A 20,411-nucleotide genomic window follows, 5' to 3' on the forward strand; every position below is an offset into this window, starting at 1 on the left:
CCTATGTTTGAGGTACCCATTGGAGGAGGAGCATGTTACATATATGGATGATATTGATCATACACATGTTCATATGGAGGAGGTCTGTAATGTTGCTGTGTATGTGGACCACTTGGTATAGACTCATGTTGAGGACCACTATATCTATTTTTTGCATGTATACCATACTCTACAGGCATGTCATGTTCTATTATATTGCCCCCAAATTTGACACGGGGTTTCCTTGTGTCCAAATTTTGAGCATGCCTTTGAATATCCCATTGCATTGGTGGTTGATCCTTAGCATTGATATGTGATTGAGCATATTTCTCTCCATAAGATTTCCATAATGGTCTGCGAAGGTGAGTATCATATGTTTGCCCATGTGTATGTGGGACCTCTGGTTTTTGAAGCAAAGCTGATGGTGATTCAGGTACCATATGTGGTCCTCTATTGCCTCCACTATTAGGTCTCCTTTGATCCATGTTGGAGTGAGGTTGTTGCAAAGGTCGATTTTCAATTATTTGAGACATGTCAAAATCATGAGGTATCTTGGCTCCACTTTGTGCCATCATTTGTAAGAAGTATTGTCTATCCCTCCTCATTATTTCCTCAATTAATCGATTGAAATGGGGATCCATAATGGATTCTTCCACATCTGCTAAATGTACTGAAAAGTTGTCCATGTCATCATTGTGTGTAGCATTGTTGTTTGTAGTGTCCATTTTCTCAACATTTGGAATGTTTCTATAGGCATCCATGTCAGGTAATGTAGTATGATCAGAATTGAAAAAGATATCATTGTCATACTCATAAGAACTCATGTTTGCAGACTCTTGAGCCTCTTTAGTTTCTCTCCTAGATTTTTGAAGACGGGTTTCAACCATGAACTAGGTATTGACCAAGATGTGTGAGACTAGATGAAAAAATGGAAAGAGTACGGAAGACCAAGAGTTGAATGGAATGTAAATGAATCTGAAGTGTACTTGCAATGTCCAAAGTGTAAGACCAAGTATGTATGTAGTAGAGTAGGTGTGACTTCCAAAGAGAGGATAGTTTCTCTTGATGAGGTAAGTTGACCTTGACTCTAGTAAGACCAAATGAGACCCAAAGGTAAGAAACCTTGATGAGGGACCACTTAGCAAAGTGTTGTTGTATGTAGTGTGTTGACAAAGTATAGTGAGGACAAGCAAGTGACCTTTTGACCCAAGTTTAGACAAGTGTGAATGTAAAGAAAAATGTGAAGCAGTGATGGATTTTGTGAGACCCAAAGATAGGTTGAATGCTAAATGAAACCCTGGAGAAATGACCTAGGAAGCTCAAGAATTCCAAAACTGACTGTGTTTGTTTGCTGGACTGTAACAATTTTTCAATTCTGAACATAGATGCACTTGTATACTTCACAGATGCGGTTTCCTGACGCAGACAAGGCTCTGTTTAACACAGACACGTTTCTGAGATTTTTTGCAAAGTGTAATGTTGACTGTTGGAACACAGACGCAATTCTGCCCTTCACAGACGTGGTTATACAACACAGATGCTATTATGTCCGACACAGACGCATTTCTATAAAATTTGTGCAATTTTTTCCAATCTGTGAAGTAGTTTTGTTGTGACCAAATCTGACTGTTTGACTGTTTTTCGTGACAAGAGGACATAGTGTTGATGAAGACCCAATGTTTGCAAGTGTCTAGACTCAAAATGACTCCAAGAAAAGTGTGTTGTTTGATGTAAAAATGTTTTGCATACACTTGAAGACACAAAAGACACAATGTTTTGCTATTTGGTCTTGAATGTTTTGAATCTTTAACATAAGTCAAGCACAATTCTTATGGCTGGCCAAGACAATAGTTGTTGATCCCACATGGGGTTTTACCCCCGAGGCTACGCTATTCAGAGCGGATACTTAGATGCTTGACCTCACTAGCTCCACCCTCGACACTCACTTCTCGGGTCAGCCAAGCATCAGTCCCCATGAAAACTCCCTATGGCAAACTTTGTATCTCTACTAAGAACCGTATGTGTGTGGGCCGCTACCAGAGGTCCGACCTCCTGCCCCAAAAACTAGAAGGATTTGGGCTTCTAAAACAAAAAGGTGCTAGTAAGGGCATCCGCTCGTGTGGCCATACATGCGGTACTTTCAGCTCTGTAAATACAGAAGGCTCCCAGCCGGTAGGGGTTACGCCCTACAACTGATCAAATAAATTTGATCAAACGGGTTTATGGGGAGACATAGTGTCGATATGAACTAATCAGCACACATTATCCATAGTTTTCACCATGAATACATTTGTTTATAGTGGTTCGGAAGAGGTGGGTTTTCCTTGCTACCACTTGGGTCATTCTCTTCTCACTGGTAGTCCTAATGACCACACGAGAAGACAGGCCCTCTAAATATTAAACAAAAAGAGCCTATTGCTCAAGACACAAAAGACAATGATTCAATTTTAGTGCACCAATTGAAGTGTTTGCTAGTCTATGAAAACAAGGCACACAATAAAAATCCAAAAACCCTTGCCAAGGACTTGCAACAAAAATTTAGTAGTAGTTTGGATTGTTTCAAATGATTACCCCTTCCTGCAAGCACACAAGTTAGGTAAATTTTAAACCCAAAAGACTTTGTGAAAATAGGGGCCTTCAACCAAATGATGTAGCCTTCAAGACAAGCTGTACCAATTTTGTTAGCTAGATCTGAAAATGTTAGCTCAAAATAAACCAGATCTGAAAGCCTAAATGCAAAATCCAAAAAATTGAATCAATGAAAACCCAAAATTTGAGACTGGTGAACACAGACGCAGTTACCCTCAACACAGATGTGGTTCTGTTAAACACAGATGCAGCTATAGAACACTCAACTGGTTTCAGCCAACACTTTGCCAACACTTTTACAAACAACTTCATCGACCTTAAATACAAATCAATTAGGTCAGTAACACAACAAAAACTAATTCTCTCATAGACATTACAAAAAAATCGGTTCAAGTGTGACCGTTGGATTTACATAGAAATCAATACACATTCTTTAAGAAAATTCCAACCGCTCCATGATCACTGCTTCATTGGACTTTGTAACTCATCATGCACTATGCATTAGATGCAATCCACTTTGCTCATTCCCTAGACAATTAAACAAACCCACCAAAACAATCTAAACTTATCCTCATACAATGATCACACGTGTCACTATCATTACTGTGCATGGTGAAAATGGATACAATAATAACATACTGAAAGGCTAAATGAATTCAACCACAAAACCCTAGCCTAACAACAACAAAGATCCACCATAACATATGAAGATTACCTAAGACAATGCAAATCAAATGAAATCACAAAGATTATACCATCACATGTCCAATAGGGTTTGGATATCCATTCTTCCTATCTCCATTGATCTTGCTTGACTATATTTGCTCTCAGATTTTATGTGCACAAGAGCTCAACAAAAAACAGAATGTGGTTGCAAGTAGGATTGTAGTGTAGTCAAGTGATCAAGTAATTAGGTCATTAGGGTTTGATAATGAAAGAAGCATCTCCTTATATAGAAGATACAATATGAAATGGAGGGATAAGATTGAGAGGTGCAAAAGGAGGTCGGCTATGATTAGAGGGTAGGTAAAAGAAATAATAAAATAATGAAAGGGGTAGGTAGTGTATGAATTAAGAGATGAATGACATGTGTCATGGGTAGAAAAGGTTAATGAATTAATTAAATAAATAAAGATTTATTTAATTAATAGAAGAAGTGGGATAAATTAAATAAATAAGATATTTATTTAATTTAGGAAAATGAAAATTTAAATAAATAAATGTATTTATTTAAATGAGAAATAAGGCTAGAAGAGGATAAATGAATTAATTAAATAAATAAAGATTTATTTAATTAATAGAAGAATTAGGCTTAGATAATTAAATAAATGAAATATTTATTTAATTAGACATGACAATTTCAGGTGTCTACAATTACCGCTCATCATTGGATCTTAAACCAACAAATCTTGATCAGTTAGGTTTTAACAAAAACAACTGATAAGGTTTATTGGTTACAATGCATAGAAAGGTTTTACCCTTATACACTGGTTTACTAGTTTAACTCAGAAACTAACATACCAGTTTACCACATCTTCCACAAAGCTCTTCCTATCGGTTACAAGCCAATATCAATAACGACAATAATATTAGCAATATCATAAATACCATTACTGGTTCAATTGACATCAATGACAACATAATATATCATTAATGCAATTTTCATCTACACAATCTTCCATAAATGTATACATCATATCATGAAAAATTGTTGTAATGGCTCTTTGATAAGTTACTCTTGCATGCTTAGGCCCAAATGGCATAACATTCCAATAGTAAGTACCCCATGCATAGGTGAATGCTATATTTTCTTGATCTTCATGGGGAATTCTTATTTGATTGAATCATGAGAGTTCATCCATTAATGAAAACATCTCATGTCTTGTTGATAAGTCCATAGTTATATCAATGTTGGGTAGTGGGAAATCATCTTTGGGAAATGCCTTTTTTAAATCTCTGAAATTGGTGTAGACTCTTATGCTTTTATCTGGCTTTGACACTGGCACAATGATTGAAATCCATTATGGATAGGCAATAGGTCTTATGAAACTCACATCTAATAGCTTCTTTAGCTCAACTTTTATAAGGAGAGCGATGTGTGAATGCATCTTCCTTAGATTTTGTTTAACTGATTTTTCTTTTCAATCCATATTGAGATGATGTATGATAAGATCTAGATTAATTCCTTGCATGTCTATATAGGACCAAGAAAAATTTATCTATCTTTGTCTCAAGAATTCTATGTATTCTTTCCTCTCTTTATCTAATAATGATGTAGCAGAATGAAGTATCTTGGGATCCTTTGGTGTGCCAATGTTTATTGCTTCTGTTGGTTCTATTAGAATAGTAGATCTCTCCTAAAAATATGTAGGGAGGATGTCAAACTTCCCATGTTTTGGCACCTCAAAGAGGTTTTCACCATCATATACGTCCTTTATTTTTCCTTTTGATTGATCTAGTGCTGCCATGAAATGGTTTTCAGCAGTAGGTCTTTTTCCTTGTTTTATTTCAATTTTGCAACTAGAAATTTTGGCATTCTCCTGACTGCAAGAAACATTACTTGATTCCACGATGGAATATATCTTAGGTGTAATGGGTTCGACAACATTAAGATACAAAACTAAGTCATGGTCATTGGAAAAGACATCCAATTCAGGGTTTTAAAGGTTATCCCAATCGATTAGTTTTGGATGAAGAAGGGGTAAGTCATATTCATCATCATTGTTAGGTGCTTCAAGGTTCATGACATAATAATCATAATTTGGTGTAGAGTAGGTAATGTCATAGATAGAATGATCTTGAGGATAGTCTCTCCCAAGTGTTCTCCAATTAGTATTAGTATTTTGTGGTTCACAGTCAAGTGACTCTTCATCTAACATTTGTCCCTCAAACGAATGGATTATATCAACACACACATCTTTAATACTACAAGTTCCTTCTTGATTAATTTCAATAGATTCATTTGTATTTTGAAGTTGACATACTTATGAACATGATATAGAGGATTATTTTTGCTATTTTATGTCTTCTCTCAAACTGAGCTTCTTCTAGACTAATAGTCAATCCTACTTGACTATCTCTTAGTTCTTCTATGGTTCTTCCATACCTTGGTACATCTTGCTCCTCATTTGATAGAAATGTAATATTTCCCAATGCTTGATCAATATTTGTTTGTGCTTCTTGTGGTGTTACTTCTTGGTCTTTTTCATCCTCTTTCTATTGTTGTCTTGTATATGCCTCTTTTCTTTGGATTGTAAGTTCTTCTTGTCTTCTTTCTAACTCTATCTTTTGTTTTGTAAAAGACAAGTCTTCGTTTGTGATAAGTGCTTGCTCTTCATTCTTTTCTTCACTTGATACACTAGATGATACATCTGGACCCCATTCATATTCATCTGAATCTGTCTCTAAACCATTGTCTAGGATTACACCACTGTACCATACATGAATATTATATGGTCCAAATAGTTCTCTGATTTCTGCCATCTCTACTTTTACTACTTCTAGAATATCTTTTTCAGATTTAGCATTTTCTCATATTCCTTGAACTTGTTTACAAGATTCTTCTTCTCTTTTGATTGCAAGTTCTTCTTGTTGTTTCTCATATTCTTCTTTTTTTTTCTTATTGGCTTGATGTAGCTTTTCTTGCCATTGTTCTTCTTTAGGGACTGATTTCTTTCTCCACTTTAGCTATTGATAATAATGTTGCTTTTGATTTGGTTTGAATCTAGAAGTCCTGATTTATCTTCTTTAGAATGCAAGTGAGGACAAATAGGTTCTGAAATACCTTGATGTCACTTACCAATTGGTCCTTTTACTTCATATCCTATTTTTTACATGATCTTATAACCATTGCCATATTGCTCTATGGGAATGTTGACTTTTTTAGTTGTTTCTATAGTTTCATTTTCATCTTTGTACAACCAACCAAGAATGTCCTTGTCTTTAGTTTCCTTTGCAAGTGTTCCAGCTCTAACAAATGCTCCATTAAACATTTCTTTTGATTTTTCTGAGATCCATGGTTGAACATTTGTAGGCCTTCCATATGATTTACGTGAAAGTGGAAAATTATGCAAAGAATATTTTCCCATTCCTTCATCATTTAATTTGAGATTTTTCTCAAAGGTTTCCCATAACTTTTCTTGAATTTCTTTGGTACAATATATTAATTCTCTGTTATATGGAACTCTTGTATCTTGTGTTGGCTTCAGATTATTTCAATATTGGCTAGAGTCTACAACTATAGTGACCTCTTGTCCCTCATGAGGAAACTTTACACATTGGTGATATGTAGAAGGAACTTCTTGCATGTTGTGAATCCATGGCCTTCCTAGAAGAATGTTATAAGAGAGGTACAAATCTAAAATATGACATTATGTATTTCTTTCCATAAGTCCTATTTTGATTAGTAACACTCTTCTTCATCATAAGCCTTTATGGTTATTTTCTTCTTTGGATCTACTGCATTTTCTAAATATCCCAAATCCTTTATTAAACTTATTGCACAAATGTTTAAGCCAGCTCCACCATCTATGAGTATGCATTTGACATGAGTTTTATTAATGGTGACTTCAACATGTAAGGGAGAATTGTGAGGATGTTGCAAGGATGCATCATTATTTTCAGAAAATTATAAGCAATGAGGGGATATAAGGTGTCCCACAATGTTTTGGAATTGATCTACATCCAAGTCTTTTGAAACTGTTGTTTTCATTAGAGATTTTTCCAAAATTTCCTTATGCATAGGTGAAACTTTGAGAAGTTCCAAAACTGATATTTGAGCAGGTATTCTTTGCAATTGTTCAACTAAATTATATTGTCATGAAGTGGATGTTGATTCATTTGTTATACCTAGAAATGTGGCCTTCACTTTGCTTCTTGTAATTATGTTGATTGGTTCTAAAGGTATGCTATCTTTAACGATGATGACATTTACCACATAATCATATATATAAGTGTAGTCCACTTTGGCTTTGCCCTTGTCATCTTTTGATTTAGATTTTTCACCCTTTTCATAGTTTGGAAGTGGAGTTTTGAAGGCTAGGTGGGATTCATTTGTTTTATGACTATCCACTATGATAGCTCGATTATCGATTAAATCTTGGATAAGATGTTTCTATCTTTGACAATCATTAGTTTGTTTTCCTTTATTTTGATGGTAATTGCAAAAATGATTGTTGTTCCACCAATTAGGTTTGATTTGTGGTTCATGACTTCTTACTTTTGGTTAAATAATCAGTTTGTTTGCAAGAAAAGTTTTCAAAGCTGATTCCAAGGGTTCTCCAATGTTTGTGAATTTCCTGCGAGGATTAGAGAAGAAAGACTTGGATTTATTGTTTTCTTGATTGTTATTTCTTGGGATTTGACTTGATAGATTAAATATTGGTTGTTTTTTTGTAGCTTTATTATCGTTATTTTCTCCATTGATGATATTCCTATTTTTTGACTAGAGCTTGGGTTTGTCATTGTTGTTGTGGTTGTTGTAAGAATTATTGTAAAGTTTTATCTCTCCTTTCTTTACCATTGCATCTTCTATTTTTAGACCATTCTCAATCATCTTAGCAAAAGAAGGAGGACATTTCATTTTTAGATGATAACTCATTTCAGTGATAAGATTATCAATGAATATGGCCATTTTTTCTTGATCATGTACATCTCTTGAATCTTTCATGATCAGGTACATTTTTAGATGATAACTCATTTCAGTGATAAGATTATCAATGAATATGTCCATTTTTTCTTGATCAGGTACATCTCTTGGATACCTATTAAACATTTGTTTCCATCACTGCAAGAAGATCATGAAAGATTCACCATTCTTTTGTTTAACTTTGCATAAATCCAGAATTGTTATCTCATTCCTTACATTGTAGGAGTATTGTAAAATAAACCTATTCATGAGTTCTTCAATAGATATGATTCTAGATGGTAATCTTGAAAACCATTCCATTGATTGTCCATTTAAAATCCTAGGGAATAGACACATCAGGTAAGTTTTATCGTGTACAAATTCCATACTTATAGTACAAAATTCCCTAATGTGATCTTGAGGATCAGATTTCCCATCGTATTTATCATATTTAGGGATCTTGCAATGTTGTGGAAATGGTATCATATTCAAACTTTTATCAAAAGGATACGGGCATATATCTTCCAATGAATACTTATTGGAACTTGTTCCATTATGCATATCTTGTATTTGTTGTTGTAGAGTTTGCATTTGCTGAGTGAGATTTAACAACAGATTATCGATACAATTTCTCCTTGTCTCTTCATAAGTTCTTCTATCACTACACTCTCTTCTTGTGTCATCATGTTATTTTCTTCTTTCTTCATGGCTTTCTTTGTTTATATATTCATTATTTGGATCATCTGTATTTTGAGTGTTACTTGTCTCTGCATCTTGTTTCAAGCCTTCTATGTTAAAGTCTTCTGGCAATTTAGCTCTTGATTTTGCCAACATCAAAAGATATTTTTCTTTTTGCTTTGCTAATAATTTTTCCATTAGTCTATCAAATTTGAAATCTTTCTCAAGGTCTCTAGTGGTCTTATTAACCACTTCTTCATCAACACTTGTATACCCAAAAGTTTGAAACGTTGAATTATCTTCTTCTTCCATTTGTTTTTGTTATTTTCTGAGTTGTTCGTATTGAGCTCTAGTCCAAACTAGCATGCAATTGTTTTAAATTTTTTGAAGTTTTCTAAAGACAACTCAATAGGTGATTATTGGTTTAGGAAGGTATGCTTTGTTGATTTTACCACTATTGTTTGTTCATTGTGATAAAGCATCTCATTGTTGAAATCATGTCCTTGTAAAATTTCTTCATCAAATTTTGTCCTGCAGCCATGTAAATAGTGATGAAAATGGTGTAGAAATGTCCTATATTTTAACAAGATCTTGCGATTGATATACAAGAATCTTATCCTTTTCTGAGTAGCTTTATAACTGGCCTTTCTTTTCTTAAGGCAATACTTAAAAATCATATAAGCATATGATGGTTTACAAGTTTGGTTGATTCCAATGTGAGTGCACATCTGATTTTGATATAACCTGGGTTCAAAATAGGAAAGATATATCCAAGATAATGAACACAAGGTAGATTGATCAAATTTCATGATAGAGGATTTGATATATCGTGATGTGAAACTGATAATGATGTTTATTTTTGCACTTAAGATGTTTGAATCAATAGCTTGTTGAATGTTTTATGCTTAGGAAAACCTTTTGGAAATAGCCTATTGGATTGGTGACTTAGTTATCGAACTAGTTTGAAAATGTGTGATAGTTTAAAGACAATACTCAAGAAGTGTTTTGATACTGACTTTGACATTTTGGTTTTATATGCTTTGTCTCAAATGTGAGAAAGCATTTGTACTAACATTTTGGTCAAAAGTGCTAACTTATGGGACAAATGCGCTATTTGAACTTTAATTCAAATCCCTTATCTACCAATTGTCCTACACTCAAAATATTATGCCTTAAACCTTCAACATAATAAACATTGTCAGTATTGTTCTTACCAGCCAATGATATAGTTCATTTCCTTTGATCATACATGCTTTGTCATCTCCAAATCTAACTAGACTGCCATCAAATTCTTGCAAAGATAGAAACCTCCCTTTATCTCTAATCATATGATGTGAACAACCATTGTCAATTAACCATTCATCCTTGTCTTCAATTTTAGCAGCAAGTACCTTCTCTTTAGGTACATTCTCTTGTAGTGCTAGATCGTCTTCCTTGATAGCTAAGAACACCCATTCCTTCCCATTACCAGAACCACTAGCAGATTCTTCTACTGGTTCATCATCAAAATCAATAATGCCTTCTGTGTCGACTTGAATTTCATCATCAAAGTACTACCTACAACATATTAGTTTCACAAAATATAAAGGAAATGTTATAGGAATCTAAACTCAACCAATGAAACTACATGAAATGAATATTAAAATAAAAACATTATTTTTAGCTTCATAATTTATGTCTCATTGTGTCCTAACTCCACTGTTCCTTGTTGCAGATGATGTGCTCTCAGACAAGCACTGATAGCTTTCAAGATGGCATATGAAGAATGGATTGATAACCGATAGTTAACTGATAATATGATATGCAATGGAAATGATAATGCTAAATTGCTTCAAGATTAAAACTCATGGATGTATAAGTTTTCACAAATTGTTAACTTGAAAAATCACTTGAAGACTAACTATTTATCAACTCAACCTCCCACTTTTATAGACTTTGAGAGGATAAGATGATGTGGCCTAGATCAATGGTCATGATCAGATCTGCAAATTTGGATGGTTGTGAGCAAAGGTGAAGGTTGAGAGAAAGGGGGAAGGAGAAGACAAGTGCCACTCATCTCATCTTGATTGGGTTGTTGACTAAGGGAATCTAGGGATGGTTGGATAAGATTTAGGCATGAGAGGACAAGTGGACTCAATTCCTTCCTAAGATTTAGGGATGTTGGAGAGAATATAGAAGAAGGTTAAGAAATATGTGTACATACACAATATTTCATTTATTTTGGAAGTTGGAGATAAGTGGCTAATAAATGATTTATTTATTTTAATTTTGTTGAATTAATTTAGCCACATGATGGATGAGTTGGCAAAGGAAAGATGAAGTGGAGATAGAAGGTGAGTTGGAAATGAGATTAAATAACCTAAGAAATTATTTAATAATTGAGATTATAAGATAGAAGAATAACCATTAAATATTAGATATTTAATTAATTGATTAGAAAAAATGGATAAATGAATTAATTAATAAAATGTTTCAATTAAACTAATTAATAGGACATGAAATGAATTAAATAGATTAATCTTTTCAAATTAATTATTTAATAGAAGAATAATTATTAAATAAATATAAAATATTTATTTAATTGCTCATAGCCATTTTTATGTGTATACACCTTCCTCATCCGCTATGTAGCATGATTTGTCTCTGTTTTCCTTGTATTTATACTTGTTTTGATATTCAGGGTTAGGCTTAAATGAACTTCTACCTCTTTCTTCAAATCTTGAATTCCTTTCAGGACATCTAGATGCAAAATGACCAATCTTATTACATGCAAAACATTTAAAAGGTTCCTTTCCTTCATACTTACTTCCTACCAATCCTTTAGGTATTCTTCTAAAAAATAGTGCTTCTAGTTGCTCAACCTCATCATCTTATCTCTTAATATCTTCCAATTCCTTTGTATACAAAGCTTTCCAGTATTTCTTACCAGTTGTAGATGTAGATGCATGAAAAGAAGGTTTAGACTTCACAGCTTGAGAAGGTCCAAATTCTTCAAGCTCAAAAGTAGATAGTTTCCCAACCAAAGAATCTCTATTGATAGATGTAATAACCATTGTTCTCAACTCATTAATATTAGTAGCCTTCTTTTTGTAAGCCAATGGTAGGGCTCTCGAAACTTTAGAAACAATTTCATCTTCGCTCAGAGTTCCACCACAACATTGAATTCCCATAACAATCTTATTTACCCTTTCCATGATTGCAGTAATCCTTTAATCTTCTTCCATCTTTAGGTTTTCATATCTCACCCAGTAACCATCAAGTTTAACAATCTTCAATGTAGGATCACCTTCATTAAGATTCTCCAATTTATCCCATATAGCCTTTCCAGATGTTTTATCGGTTAATCCCATTATTTACTAATCAAAAAGTGCACACATGAGGGCTTCTCTTACTGTATAATCATTATCAAGCTCCTTGTCTAGGTTTTCCAGAGGAGGATTGCTAGATCCTGGATTATAAGGTGTGAAACCATTCTGTTTAATCTCCTAAATCTCCTTGCCAAGACATCTCAAATGAGTCTCCATCTGAATCTTCCATACTGTGTAATTTGTTCCATCAAGACTCAGAATATCCCTCCAAAAGATAGCTCTAGAAGAACTCAATGAACTTGAACTGTTAGTCACCATAGGATCTTCCTCAAGTAGTTAAGATTTCTGCAAAGATGACCAAAGCTTTGATACCAATTGTTAGACAGTTAAATAACTGGAAGACAACTGAGAGGGGGGGTGAAAATATTGTCACAGATTACTGGATCTATTAACAATTTAAACTTTAATATCAGAACCCAAAACATTAATACCTTCATTCTTAAACCAAATACTAGAATATCAGTTAAACTAATTAAGCATAAACAATAATCATAGAATAAAATCCATCCACATGACATCAAGATTTGTACATGGATAACTCAGTAAAGGGAAAAACCACGGTGGGAAGCCTACCGATAGTCAGATAATACTTCTATAGTAAGTATGTGAATTACAATTGAGGGGTGTGCACTTGCAGGAAGGTCAATAACCAAGAGCGCACTGCTCATCACAAAAGGAGCCTCCCTAACTATATAGAAATCTAGACTACAATCCAAAGAAGTGTTGAACTGCAAAAGATAGAATATTCTAATCTTGAGTATAGTTCTGGTTAGCCTCAATACCGGAGGACTAAATCCTCTTACATAAACCCAATTTGATCTCCAATGATTGACCAACTCATCTACTTAAATGATATTACATTATTCACACATTACATTCCTTGACCATGACCTCTAACATAACCATGATGATCTATAATGAGATCTTACATCTATACATACAAACCCTCGACCATAAATAATTAGGTTGGCCACCAGATAATAAACCAATTACATAATTATAAACCATGTCCACATTAGACCAAGAAAATAATATTTAACACATAAGACATCCTGAAAATACATCGAGAGGTCCAATCCACACGTTACATTAAAGTCATTCAATGACCTAGATCAATTGGGACCCAGTATAGGTCGAAACGCTATAGCAATTATCTACATCTACCAAGTCTCAAACATGATCACCAACAACATCTTGAAACTCCACCAATAGCTGCACCAACACCATTTATGCAATTCATCAAAATCTTTGTCGGTGAAACCCTCACCGGAACCAGAAACTAAGCTTCTAAGAAAACAAGATAGCATCCGATCATCAGGCCAAAACTAAGTGACCAAATATTATCATGAGTATCATGAACAAGCCAAATCTATCACCAAACTATATCAGAGCCTACCAGATCATGCCGAATCCAAATCAACCAGAATCTACTCAACCTACCGGGACCAAAAGGGTGTCGGTAAAACATCCAAACAACTAGTGTTGGCATCAATGACAAAATATCAATACAACACATAATCAATTCCACCAAATGGCCAGCAAATACCTTGTTAAAGGTAATACCCTTTCAAGAGTAATCTCGGTAGAGGATTTAAAATCCAAACTAATGAATCACTTGGTTAGAGGATTTAGACAACACCAAGCCTATTAAAGCTTACCCTATTAGGGGATTTAACTATTGTAATTGTTAGAGAACAATAGGGTCTTTTTTGATCTGGTAATAGCACTATCTTTCTTAATCAGATCCTTTTATGCTCCTATCTACCTTCAAAACCTTCTTTCAGACACTCCTTCTGGTTCAGAAACAATCACACTACCACACAACCAAAATTGCCAACACAATTATAAAACAACTCATTGACCTTATAAGAAAATACAATAAGTCGATAACACATCACAAAACCTACAACTCTCATCAAGATTACAAACATATCAATTTAATCATGATTGTTAGATTACATAGCAATCATCTACACATTGTTCTAAACAACTTCGACCGCTCCTGGATCATTGCTCATCGAATCCTATAACTCATCACATTTTTATCACTTCATTTTATGCATTTGCTCATTCCCAAGATAAATAGTTATCCTCATATGCTAAAATCACTTTGAAACTCATCACATGCATCATGCATCATGGCATCATCATCTTTGATCATGATTTGATCATAGATCAACATAACTGATTCACCAAGCTCCATCGGTTAGGGTTACTCGTTGATCATTCTTCTTGAAATACCAATATCGGTTTCCAACACTTATTTACTACCGGTTGCATTACTGCATCACTACCAGTTGTAATACAACTCCATTACTGATTAATATTGATATCAATCACAACATTCTACTTCAATAATCAAATCTTCATGTAATGCCAACAATATCCCCCTTTGACATTGATGGCAATACAAATATCAATACCTTTTGATTTTGATGATTGAGAGGAATGCACATACACATGTATAGGAATCCTGGTTTACATTTTCAAATCACATACTCTCCTTCAATTGTATCTTCATGTCTTCAACTGGTAACTAGCTATCAATCATACATTTCTTGTCCTCTTTCAATCATTCAACACTTCTCCCCCTTTGACTGTTGGCATATGCACACTCCAATGAGACATTGTAGGTGATTGAAGGTTTTGACATTGATGGCAACCTTACAATCCTATGACACCAGCAAGATAGTTCACTGGCAAGATCAGACTCTACACGGACACTCACATCACCGGCACTGGCAGTGAAAGGAAGCATACTGGCACAAAGGCCTACAGGATTTTTGTTGTAATATATTTTGTTTATTATTTGTAAAAATCATTGTAAGCCGACTTGGCAGGTTGTAAAATGACTCTTATATAAGAGAGATCATTATAGAGCATTTGTAAGTAAGATAGAGGAATATATTTAGGCGAAATAAGGTAGACCTATTATGTGAATTATAGGTTAAGGATTTATGTAAGAAGCATAGCAGAAACCGGTACTGGATCTGGCATTATAGATGCTATTTTGAAGTAGTACAAGACACTGGATTTGTATAATCTATTTTTGTAAGTCAGTGAGACTTCCTATTTTGTATTTGAGCAATGAGCTCTAGGTAGTTGGCCTTCCTGCATGTGTAGGCCCCTCTTGTAGCAGTAATATTCTCTTATTGGCCAGTAAGTGAATATTGTGGGTCACAAATCCCACCGAGGTTTTTCCCACACCAGGTTTCCTTGTTAAATCCTTGTGTTATGGTGTGTTTTTCATGTGGTTGTTTTTATCTCTGTTTATTGCATTACTTTCTGCTTACTAGTACATAGTATTAATATGCTCTACATGTTTTAAGTCAAGAAAATCTATAAACCAGTTAGATACTGATTCACCCCCCCCCCCCCCACCTCTCAGTATCTGTGGGAATCCTAACAATTGGTGTCAGAGCTTGGTCCTCTATTTTCAGAAGCCTAATAGCTTGAGGAAGATCTTGACACCACTAGAGATGGAAAACTTGATGAAGCAACTTGAAGGAGCTCTCTCAGACTATGATGCAGAAAAATTGAAAAATATCAAACTTGAAGATGATCTAAAGGCTGCTCAAGATATTATTCAAGCACTTCAAGAGAATCTTACTATTGCAAGAAATAAGAGAAGAGAACTTTGTGAAAAGATACAAAATGAGAATGATGAAAAAGAAACTCTTAATGATATGATAAACAAGCTAAAACAAGAGAACATGACAACAAAGAATGAGATGTAGGATATGACTATGATATTTTGTAAAGAAATTGAAGATAGAAAGAAGAATGAAGAAGATTTAACCAAAAGAATAAGTGATGTTGCAAATGAAAACACAAGACTCAGTTATGAAAATGATTTGTTGAAGACAGATCCGATGCACACTTAGAATGACTCAAATGAACTGATGAGGCAAAAAAAAGTCTTATAAAGAGAACTAGATACTACAAATCAACATAAAGAGAAATTCAAGAAAAGCTTAGAGGAACTTGGTAACTTGCTGAAGAATCAAAAACCTAAAGGTGACACTTCTGGAATTGGCTTTGAAGTTGGTGAAAGCTTCGGTACTGCAAACACACAGGATCATAGCAAACTGGTAAGACAACCTATTGCTTATAAATTTAATGGAAAATGCTTTAACTGTAACAAGTATGGTCATCGAGAAAATGAATGTAGATCTAGAAATTATCAAAATATCAACACCCTCACTGGTCAATGTTCAAAATGCAACAAAATTGGTCATAACTCTGAGAATTGTAGAATGAATGTGAGATGTTATATTTGTAGAAGATTTGGACACCTATCTAATCAATGGAGAACACAAACCGACATAGGTTATGGAAAAGCTATTCAAAAGAATAATGTAACTTGTTATGCATGCAACAAAATTGGGCATATTGCTAAATTTTGTAGAAGTAAAGGATCACCGGAAAACAACAAAGGTCCTAGTTTGAAAGGTAAATAAAAAGTTGAAGAGGTTAAGCAAGAATTTTCAAAACAATGGATCAAGAAATTAGAAATGAATGTTGATAGGAATACTACTCCACCGGTAGAACCAAGCAACATTCCACTAGTAGAACATAGTACCACTCCACTGGCATGAGTCTCTTCACCAAATTGAAGAAATTTCCTTGAGGGTTTGGCAATCAATGAGACATATGCTATTATTCCCTCGGTTGATGGTAAAAAGTTGAATTTACTTCTATACTGGCAGATATGTTAAGTGGCTACTTAACCGACAAACATTAAATGTGGTAGTTGGCAAAATTGACATTATAAATTAATGTTTTTGGCTCCATTTCACTTCACTGAGCATTCAAACATTCAAAGAGCGCGAAATCTCTAGAGCTAAGGCATTTCGAGCAAAGAGGAAAAGCACTTTAGCAATCAATCCTTCCTAAGGTAGAAAAAGGTATTTATAATCATGGCATCCTCCTCTACACTTGAATTCATAGCAAAACCTACTATGGTCGAGGTAATCAAATGCCCTAGGCCCGTATTTTAGCTAGTTCCTGAGATAGCTAAAAGAGATGACAATGTAGGTGCTTTTTCCCAAGTTCCCAAAGGAGTTGTTTATGCAGAAGACCCTAGAATCTATATCCATTTCCATATAGAAGAATTGGGAGATGAAGAAAGCAAGGACATGTACAAATCTGTTATCTGTGATGGTTCTCATAGAGTAAAATCTGAACACCAAATTATTGAAACCCTAGGATTCATAGAAATCCTCAGCATTTCGAATTTCCCTAAGGAAGTTATTAGGATAGTATTGAGCAGAGTACAATGTGCATTCTTTTGGTTAGATTCAATCCATAAAATTACCAAGGAAGCGGTGAAAGTTGTAATAGGGTTACCCTCCACTGGTAGCAGACTAGACAAAACAAAGAAGGTCTCAAATGACCTAGTAATGAACTTAACTGGTGCAACATCTAATAGAAGGTCTCTAAGGGTTAATGATGTGACCGATATAAATGTTAGATTTGCTAGCATGATCTTAGGATACAAAGCAACAAATGCAAATAGACTTAACTTAGTTTCCAGTTTATCCATAAAAAGTGCACATGATATGGTAAAAGAAAATGTGAAAATTGATGTATGTGAATGGCTAAAAGATGAATTGATTGACAATTTAGGGAAGACCAAGAAGGATAAGAAAGGAACATTCAATTTTGGTAATTTACTTGTATGTTTAATGCTACATATAACCAAACAAGTGCCTAGTATAGGTAACAAGAACCTTGGATTTGACATACCGGTAGGAAAACAATTATCAAACTTATTCAACAACATGGGTGAAAACAAGGAAAAGAATATCAATGAGTATTTTTAGGAACTAAAGGCCAGAATGAACAAAAGAATCAGACTATCACAGAAAATTGTAGACAAATACAAAGATGATATATGTTTTGTGATTAAAAAGCATGAGATCTAGATGGAAGCAGTTGTCCCAAGAACAATTTGGGTTACTGAGATGGGTTATGAGACTAATGACCACAACATTGAAATATATGCTAAAGCACTTCTGGAAGCACCAAATGAACCTAAGGAAGAAGTATTTGGTAGAGCTGAGACCATTGAAAGCCAAATTCAATCTAAGAAGAGAGTAAAGAAAGTGGAAGCAACTATGAGAAGACGTTCAAGACAGGCTAAGGCTATAAAAGAAGATGTATTGAAACAAATCGATATCATTGAAGATGAGTTACAGACACAACAACTAGAAACTCACCTATCACCAGTAGAAACTTCTTCAGAGAGTGACATGCTAGCTGAATTTAATAGAGTTGTAAGGAAAAGACAACCTTCACCGGTATCAACACCCTCGCCTAGAAGAACTAGACAAAAACAACAGGCAATGAGGTGTCTGGTAAAGAAGACAACCCTAAAGAAAAAGCTAACACCAAAGAAGAAAAGGACTAAACAAAACATTGCTCCGATTGACAGACTATTGGATGAAATCACAAAAGAAGGAAAACTCAAGAACATAGAAAAATTGTATGATACACTATCAGCAGATGACAAAGAGTAAGTTGAAAATAGTGTTATTTTACACCTGGATATCTATAAGAAGTTTTTGATGGAAGTTGTAGATGAACTACTAGATGAATTATTCAAGAGACTAGAAGTAAGAAGACAATCTTTTGTAGAACTTGACAAGAAGATCAAAATTGAAAAATTACTTGTTGTCTACCCAGTCAACTCTCCAAAAGAAATAGATGATCTAATTGCAAAGGCCAACCAGATAGTATTCTCTACTATACACTGGAATATTGCACTAATGGCAAGAAGAGTAAAAGAGGTAACAGAAGAAATAGAAAATGGATGGGATATATTCCTTGTGGAGAAGGAAAAGCAAGAAGATTACAGGAACCCCAAGCCTATCAAAGTCTATCAGAAGGACAAAGATAAGGGTAAAGGAAATGTTGGTGGACCTCCTAGTATCAAAATAAAAGATAACTTATCCCCACCGCCTCTGATTACTCCACTAATAATAACAACAGAAGAGTATGGATGTATCACAAGAGGATACTAATCCTAATCCTGAGGTACTATACACAGTGGATGTTGATACTCAAAAGGTCAACATTGTGATAAACAAGGACACAACTGGTAAAACTGACATGGCTAGTGAGCCACCGGTAGCTGACAACACTGTTAACACTGAAGGTAAACCAACAGATGATAGCATAGGGAAATAGACAGAGACATAGACAAAGAAACAAGCAGAGCAACAAGCTCCGAAACAGGAATAGGTTCATGTGGAAACAGTGCCACCGACAATAGGAGAGAAACAAAAACCCTTTCTTAAGGAAATGGAAACACAAACTGACCTACCAGAGGTCACTACAAGCATGGTTACTTCCTCCACCAGTGGAATTTAGAATGTTGTTTCCTCCTCTGCAGGCTACAAGTCAACCAATGTAACTGAAGTTCTTTTAGATTGTTTGAAGAAAATAACTGATTGTAGTTCACAAGCTTATAAAGCTATAGATGACACAATCCCAATTTTGAGGATGATAGCTCCTAAATACAACATAGATAATAAGGATTCTTTAATTCAACTTGACACTTTGTCAAAGTATATTACTGACAACACAGTGACAATTGAACAGATAAAGGAACAGACATTCAAAGACATAGTGGAAATTGAAAAACAAAAATTCTTTGAGGATCAAATAAAGAAGTGTACTAGGGAGTTTGACACACTTCTACTAGAACTATGTAACATATTGAAGGAATTTAAAACTCTGTACAAAGATACTTGCAAGACAAACTTTTTGACAGTGGACATAGATAAGAAAATGAGCAAGATACAAGAAGAAATAAATAAACTTGCAGACAATTTTGTTAATTCACCTGATACATTATCAATTTTTGAGCAAAAGATAATAGGTTTTCAAGAAGAGTCACTGAAGCTAGAGAGAGAAAAGGAGAGAATAATAAACAAGGCTAAAAATTTGAGACTAAGACTAAGTCCAAGACTGGACTATCTAGCATCCTTGAGAAAGGAAATATTTGAGGCATTAGTACAAGGATAGAAAACACCAGTAGAGCATATGCAGCAACTCACCAGTATAGTTCAAAGAATAGAGGTAGCAATAAAAGACAATAAGAAGTTTATGGAAAGCATAAATTTGGATTTGGTGGATCTCTTTCAAATTGTAACCACCCAGCTACA

This window comes from Cryptomeria japonica, chromosome 8, assembly GCF_030272615.1.
Source record: "Cryptomeria japonica chromosome 8, Sugi_1.0, whole genome shotgun sequence".
In the NCBI taxonomy this organism is placed as follows: Eukaryota; Viridiplantae; Streptophyta; class Pinopsida; order Cupressales; family Cupressaceae; genus Cryptomeria; species Cryptomeria japonica.